Source organism: Hermetia illucens, chromosome 2 (assembly GCF_905115235.1).
Source record: "Hermetia illucens chromosome 2, iHerIll2.2.curated.20191125, whole genome shotgun sequence".
Lineage (NCBI taxonomy): Eukaryota > Metazoa > Arthropoda > Insecta > Diptera > Stratiomyidae > Hermetia > Hermetia illucens.
In genome coordinates, this window is record NC_051850.1 from 25,136,692 (window position 1) to 25,143,468 (window position 6,777).

The 6,777-nt window shown below is 42.3% G+C and overlaps 1 long non-coding RNA gene across 1 annotated transcript; it reads left to right on the plus strand.

The window, feature by feature from the left end:
* Positions 1 to 2,201: 2,201 nt before the first annotated feature.
* On the plus strand, positions 2,202 to 3,140 carry LOC119649953. Its single transcript, XR_005249220.1, has 4 exons — positions 2,202 to 2,242; positions 2,326 to 2,494; positions 2,561 to 2,649; positions 2,712 to 3,140. It is a non-coding gene; the product is annotated as an uncharacterized LOC119649953 (long non-coding RNA).
* The last annotated feature ends 3,637 nt before the right edge of the window (positions 3,141 to 6,777 follow it).

The window sequence follows — 6,777 nt, forward strand, 5'->3', positions numbered from 1 at the left end:
ACTTGAGCAAGGTGCTTACAATGCATCTCCTTGTTAAGGGCATCAGCCCATACCTCCGCGCCATAGAGCAGAAACAACTACGTTGCTCCCAGAATTCTCCAAAATTCGCCATTAGCCGACTCAAGGCCGAGACTCCAGCTGCAGCTTTTTGATTTGCTCTGCTCCGCTGCTGCTTTGATTTGCTCGAAGAAGCTCATTTGTGAGTCGAGCATCAAACCAAGATATTTAACCGCTGGTTTTGCCTCTATAGTCACTCGTCGATCGATATGGACGCAGGGTTGGGATTCTCCTTCTGGTCAAGATGACTACTTCAATTTTTCCAACGCAAGCCTGAAAGCATGAGCAATCATCCATTCGCTTACCCGTCGCATCAATATGCCAAGTCCGCTTTACACCAGTCCAAAAGTGTGTCCGGCAACAAGTGCCGCAACGTCCTCTGCATAACAGGTGCGACTCTTCAGGCATATCGAGTCTTCAGGCATATCGAGTCTCAGCAGACTATCGTAGGAAGCGTCGCAGAGGTCCGGCTCTAGGATGGATCCTTGTGCCACTACCTTCCCCCCCTTTTCATCCTCCTCTGGCCCTCGAGCATCTCATAGAGCAGGGAGCGGTCTTTCAGATAATCCCTCAATATACGCGAGAGGTAGCTTGGCACGTGAAATGAGTTTTCTAATGTGCCTAGCATATCTGTCCATCTTACGGAATTGAAGGCATTTCTGACATCAAGCATTATGAGAAGCACTATCTGCCGAGATCGGCGGCTGTGTGCCTCCGCTCGTTAAAGCGCAGTTACGACCTCCACAATAGCATCCACAGTGTATCTCCCTGGTCTGAACTCAAATTGCCTTGGGATAAGTCCCCGGCAGCGCGGATCGCTCAGTGAGTCTACTCCTGATGAGCGTTTCGAGCACTTTCCCGGCCGTGCCAAGCATACACAGTGTTCGGTATGCAGACGGGAGCTCCGGGTCTCCTTTACCATTGCTGGAGTCTGGCCACCCTCCAGTGCCAAGGAAAAATGCCCTCCTTCAAGCAAGCGTTGAACACCCCAAGCAGCAAGTCTGGCCGTTAGTGGAACACAAGTTTGTAAGCTTCCGCCGGGATGCCATCAGGACCTGGCGTCTTCTTGTTTTTTATAGTGACAACGGCTTTGTCGAGCTCTCTCATTGTGAAAAGGGGGCATTGTGAAACAATGCCCGTACTCTGCGGTTTATCTGGTCGGTGTTTAGTATGCAGGGCTTCCGGAGATCCCCGATTTTCCAGGTATCAGGTTCTGCCAGCCGCACGCTTTGCTATAACTTATCGCGCCGCGGAGTCTCATTTTTGCTGATCTATATATGCCTTTAGGGCGCATACCTCTTCAGTAACCTCTAAATCTTGTGCCAAACGGTGGAGCTTATGACACTCCCTCCGCAGATCGGTAATTTCTCCCGTCCAACAGTATATAGAAGGCTTGTCGCGCCTGGGGCCTTACACACCGTCGTTATCAGGTTCATCACTGAATTTACAACAGTTTCAGCTGCGACGCTATCACCCTCCGGAGTGGCGTTATCCCCTCAAATATTCTTACACAAGAAGTACACAAAATATTTCATAGGCGCCGAGTTTCTGGTTTACGACTTGTTTTTTAATAATCTTCGTTTTTAATATAAAAAGATGCACAATCCTAAATAAAAGCATGATTTAAGTCTAGTTTTCAAGTTTATGTAATTTGTTCTAAACATATGAAATGCGTCTAATATAACAGTCTTATCTCAGATTATGTGTGGCACATGGCTTTTTCCTGTTAATTATTAAATTCCTAAAGTAGATATTTTCCGAGCTTAAAATTAACCTTGCTCCAATTATAACTGAAGAAAATACATATAAACTATGCTTCCCAGTTAAACATGCAGCTGTCCTTCTACTTCTTTATAAGCAAATGCATACCATTCAAATTACTAAAGAAATATGCGCATCGCATTTTCTTAGAAAAATGAAGCCTTCATTGGAACGCATGCAAACGCCTATGAACAAGAAATGCATAAGCCCACCTCCACTTGTGTGTGAAATCTATAAAACTGCATCCGAAATCTCCGTAGTTTGTTTTTATTTGCTCTAGAAATGTTTGTGTGAGAATGAAAATGTCAATGTCATAGGCAGCGCGGCATACTTAGACCAGTTTCAGAGAATAAACAAGGAATTATCTTTTCGTCATAGTATCTCAAAGATACAGTAAGATTAACAACACACGCCAATCTGCAAGGTAAGAAATTACCGTTTCAGATTTTCATGCGAAATCGGTTGGATTAATTTTCATTTTCTTTCTTTCCACAAAAACATCCCTAGTGTTGTGGGTGGATGCACTTTAAAAGATTAGTTCACTTGTGGGAAAACGATTTGAAAGATACTTTGCAAACATTAAGATCTCTTATCATTCGTTGATTATTTATTACCAAGTTGGGTTCATTCAAAAAGCTGGCAAATTATGATAGAGGACAAAAGACGAATTGATTGGGTTGAATTTCGTTCCACGCATCTTTTATTAAGTTTTGGAGTTTATATTAAATTTCGAGTTTTACAGGTTTCTCTTCTGATGGCGGATATCATGCGAGCATACTGTTGAATGAACAAAAGTTCCCAATTCAAGCTGACGAATTGTCTTTGAAAAAGGTGTTATTCTTAATTATGAATATGGTAAAATTGGAATATAATTTAAACTCGAATCCTTTCAGGTTCGCCTACATCGAACCTCCAAAAAGTACAAAAGCTGGCATCAAAGAATCATAAAGTGCTTTTACCTTTACCATTTTGACTTGAATTATCGGCGGACTTGTTTCCACTTGATTCAAGAATTTTGCAAAAAATAACGCGCGAGAATTGAGCTGAATCCCATCGAATCTCATTTAAAACTAGTTCTACTTTTCAGTATCCCAACTGGACTTACCCAAAATGCCACCTGGGGTTTTCATGTTTTATTTTTGTGGATTTTTCGAGAAATTAGCCAATAATTAAGATTATGGTAATTTATTTTTGGCCGGAAAATGTATCTAATTTTAATGAATTATTCGAAATGTATCTTTACGCGCTTTACTTAACTAAGGTATATTAGATAAGGAATAATTCCATGTTGCATATTCATATCTTTGTCGATTTCTGTTTACCTGGGAACTAAATTTGTTCATAATAAGTCGTTCAATTGTAGCAATAATTTTTGATTTTAAGGTAAATACTAATATAAAAGGCGAAACGATTACAGGGAGTTTTCCGAAGATTGAATTTATGCGCTCGGGCTCTCGGGTCTATACATTGTAGAAGCTCTTACGTAAGTTTCAGATTACCTTGAAAATGTCAGATGGCAGTTTATATCTGGTTTCATAAGCCACTGAAAAATTAATTCCAATCTACAAAAATCAATCAAAAAGCACAAGACCGGAACTGACTGTTCCTGGATTGGAAGACATCCTATTTTGAAGGATTTTGTTGATAAGGTGAGAGTACTCCATTCGAACCTTGATAGGAGAGTTTAAAAAACTGATTCCAAATGCAAAAAAAAAAAAACAAGCAAGAAATTGATGTCCTGGCTGAAATGAACACATGCTACCAAAGAAAGGAAACATCACTCCAAGAGGAGTGTGTAGGCGGATTTTAAGTTGAATTAAGATAGTTCACCTATTTGTCATTTCGATCTACTTAAATATCAATGTCAACGTACAAGGGGCGTGAAAAATATTAATTCGTTTTATTGAATTTAATATCGTTGTTCTATGTTCTACTACCATTGCAGGTATCTTAATATCCTTTTTATAAGTAACCTAACATCTAGACGTCCCGCATCAGGATCCCTACTACTGGATAGGCATCGAGCAGAAAGGTGAATCTATGCAAATCGGTATCTTTTTCGCACAGTGTTGAGCTGTTCTCCTCACCGATGAGTGCCGGCTTGGTTTCTGGCAACGACTTAATGCGACCGGAGAAGGCATGCGCCTGTCACAACCTTTTAAAAATATTTATTTATGGTATAAAGCGGAATCGATGTCCAAGCCCGTACTGAAATAATTGTCCTACAGAATGCATTTTTGATTACGTCAGGTTACTTTAAGCAATTTCTTCTGGAAGCCCTTATCCAATTTACTCCATTCATTCTTATTGCAGAATGATGCTCCACCGCATATAGTTGTGAAGTTACCACAGTTAAGTAGTCAGTACGTTCTCCAAACTTGAACCCGATGAGATACTAGTTGGATTAGACATAGCATTAGACAACATTCATCGTCTCCAACGAACGTTGAAAAGCTTCAAATTATACTTACTTAAGAGCTGTACTCTCTTCTACGCGAGCAAATCCGAATGCTTACTGACCAGATACATTAAAGCATCAACAATTAGAATCGCTTGAAGAACGTTATCATAAATACGTCCACAAACATACTTGCCTCAGTCGCAAAAAGAGTCAGAACGGCTGATCCGACGATGAATGTAAGCTAGCAACGGAAAGGAAGAATGCTGCATACCGCGTAATGTTACATTGTCAAAGGACGAGGGCACGCGCAGAGATTTATCACGAACTTCGTCGAGCGGAGAAGCGACTTCATAGACTGAAAAAGAAAGCCTAGGATAACCAACAGGTCTGTGAACTCAAAAAGCGCAGGGAGCAACCGCACCAGGCGCGCGAGTTTTACCAACAGTTCAGCAGGATGAAGCCTTGCAAACCTCGATGCTCACCCTGTCAAGACAAAAAGGGAAATCTGATTTCGGGCAGAATTAGCATATTGGAGCGATAGGTTAAGTATCTTGATGAGCTGCTCAACAATCAAAATATCGGCGAAATGGAGGTTTCGCCAACACGACGGACAAATGTTGCCATCACCAAGCATGGAAGAAACTGTCCGCGTAAATCATCGGCTTAAAAGTGATACAATTACAGCTGAATTGGTCAAATATTGGAGTCGACCAACTACACCAAGTGGTTCAACAACTGATGCCCAAGGTGTGGAACAGCGAATCAATGCCTGACAACTGTCAAGGAGGCATTATCTGTGCCATACATAAAAAGATTTTCTCTCTGCGGCAAGCGATGGAAAAACTGTTGGAATATGGACAACAGTTGCACCATCTGTTCATCGACTTTAAAGCCGCCTATGATAGCATAGCCAGGGTAAAACTGTACACGGCCATGAGAGAATTCGGTATCCCTACGAAATTAATAAGACTGACTAGGCTGACCCTGACCAATGTGCGAGGCCAGATAAAAGCAGCAGGATCACTCTCAAGACCATTGGACATCAACAACGGTCTACGACAAGGGGATGCGCTATCATGCGTCCTCTTTAACCTGGCCATCGAGAAAGTGATCCGTGATGCTGAGGTGAATGCAAGAGGTACGATTCTCTTCAAGTCCACCCAACTACTGGCCTATGCTGACGATATCGATATCATGGGAAGAACCACCCGAGACGTACAAACTGCCTTCATCCAGATCGAGCAGGCGGTGCGAGATCTTGGGCTGCACATCAATGAAGGCGAGACAAAATATATGGTGGCAACGTCAGCACCGAAGACGAATCAACCAACAACATCAAACCGCACTGGTCAAACACAAACACGAACAAGAATAAGGATAGGAGAATACAACTTTGAGACCGTTGACAATTTCTCCTTTCTAGGGTCGAAAATCACAACCGATAACAACTACGATGATGAAATCCGCGCACGGTTGTTGTCAGCCAACAGAGCCTATTTCAGCTTACAAAGACTGTTTTGCTCGAAACGTCTCACCATAGGGTCAAAGCTCTTACTGTACAAGACTATGATATTGCCAGTCCTCATGTATTTCTCGGAAACTTGGGTTCTTAGCAAGAAAAATTGCGAACTCTTGGCCGCGTTCGAGAGAAGAATCCTCCGAAGAATTTTTGGCCCCCTACATGAGGATGGACGATTCCGTAGCCTACACAATGACGAAATCTATGAGCGATACCATGACCGTCCGGTTGTGGATAAAATCCGGCTCAATAGGTTACGGTGGGCGGGTCACTTAATCCGTATGGATGAAGATGATCCCACCCGGAAAGTCTATAAAGGCAATATCTATGGTAGGAAAAGAAGACGAGGCAGACCCTGCCTAAGATGGAGCGATGGCGTGGGCCAAGACGCCAGACAGCTTTTAGGGATATCGAATTGGTGGACCTCGGCGCAAAACCGGGATGTCTGGAGTTCCTTATTAAGGCAGGCATAGACCGGATACCGGTTGTTGCGCCGTTGATGATGATGATACATAAAAAAGGGGATATCACACAGTGGAACAATTATAGAGGTATCACGTTGCTGAGTACCATTTATAAGATATTCTCCGCTATCTTGCTAGGTCGGATAGCCCTATAAGCCCAAAACATCATTGACCCATACCAAAGAGACTTCACTCTAGCACTCTAGGCAAATCAGCAACAGATCAGATTTTCTCTTTGCGATGGGAAAACTATTGGAATATGGACATCAGTTACACCATCTTTTCATCGACCTATGACAGCATAGCAAGGGTAGAACTGTACACGGCCATGAGAGAATTCGGTATCCCTACGAAATTTATAAGACAAACTAAATGGACTTTAAACAATAAACGAGGCCAGATAAAAGCAGTAGGATCATCTAGAGACTATTATACATCAACAACGGTCTAAGACAAGGGGATTCCCCATCATGCGTCCTCTTTAATCTGACCCTCGAAAAATTGAAAAATCCGTGATGATGAGATAAACGCAAGGGCTACAATCCTCTTTAAGTCTACCCAACTACTGGCCTATG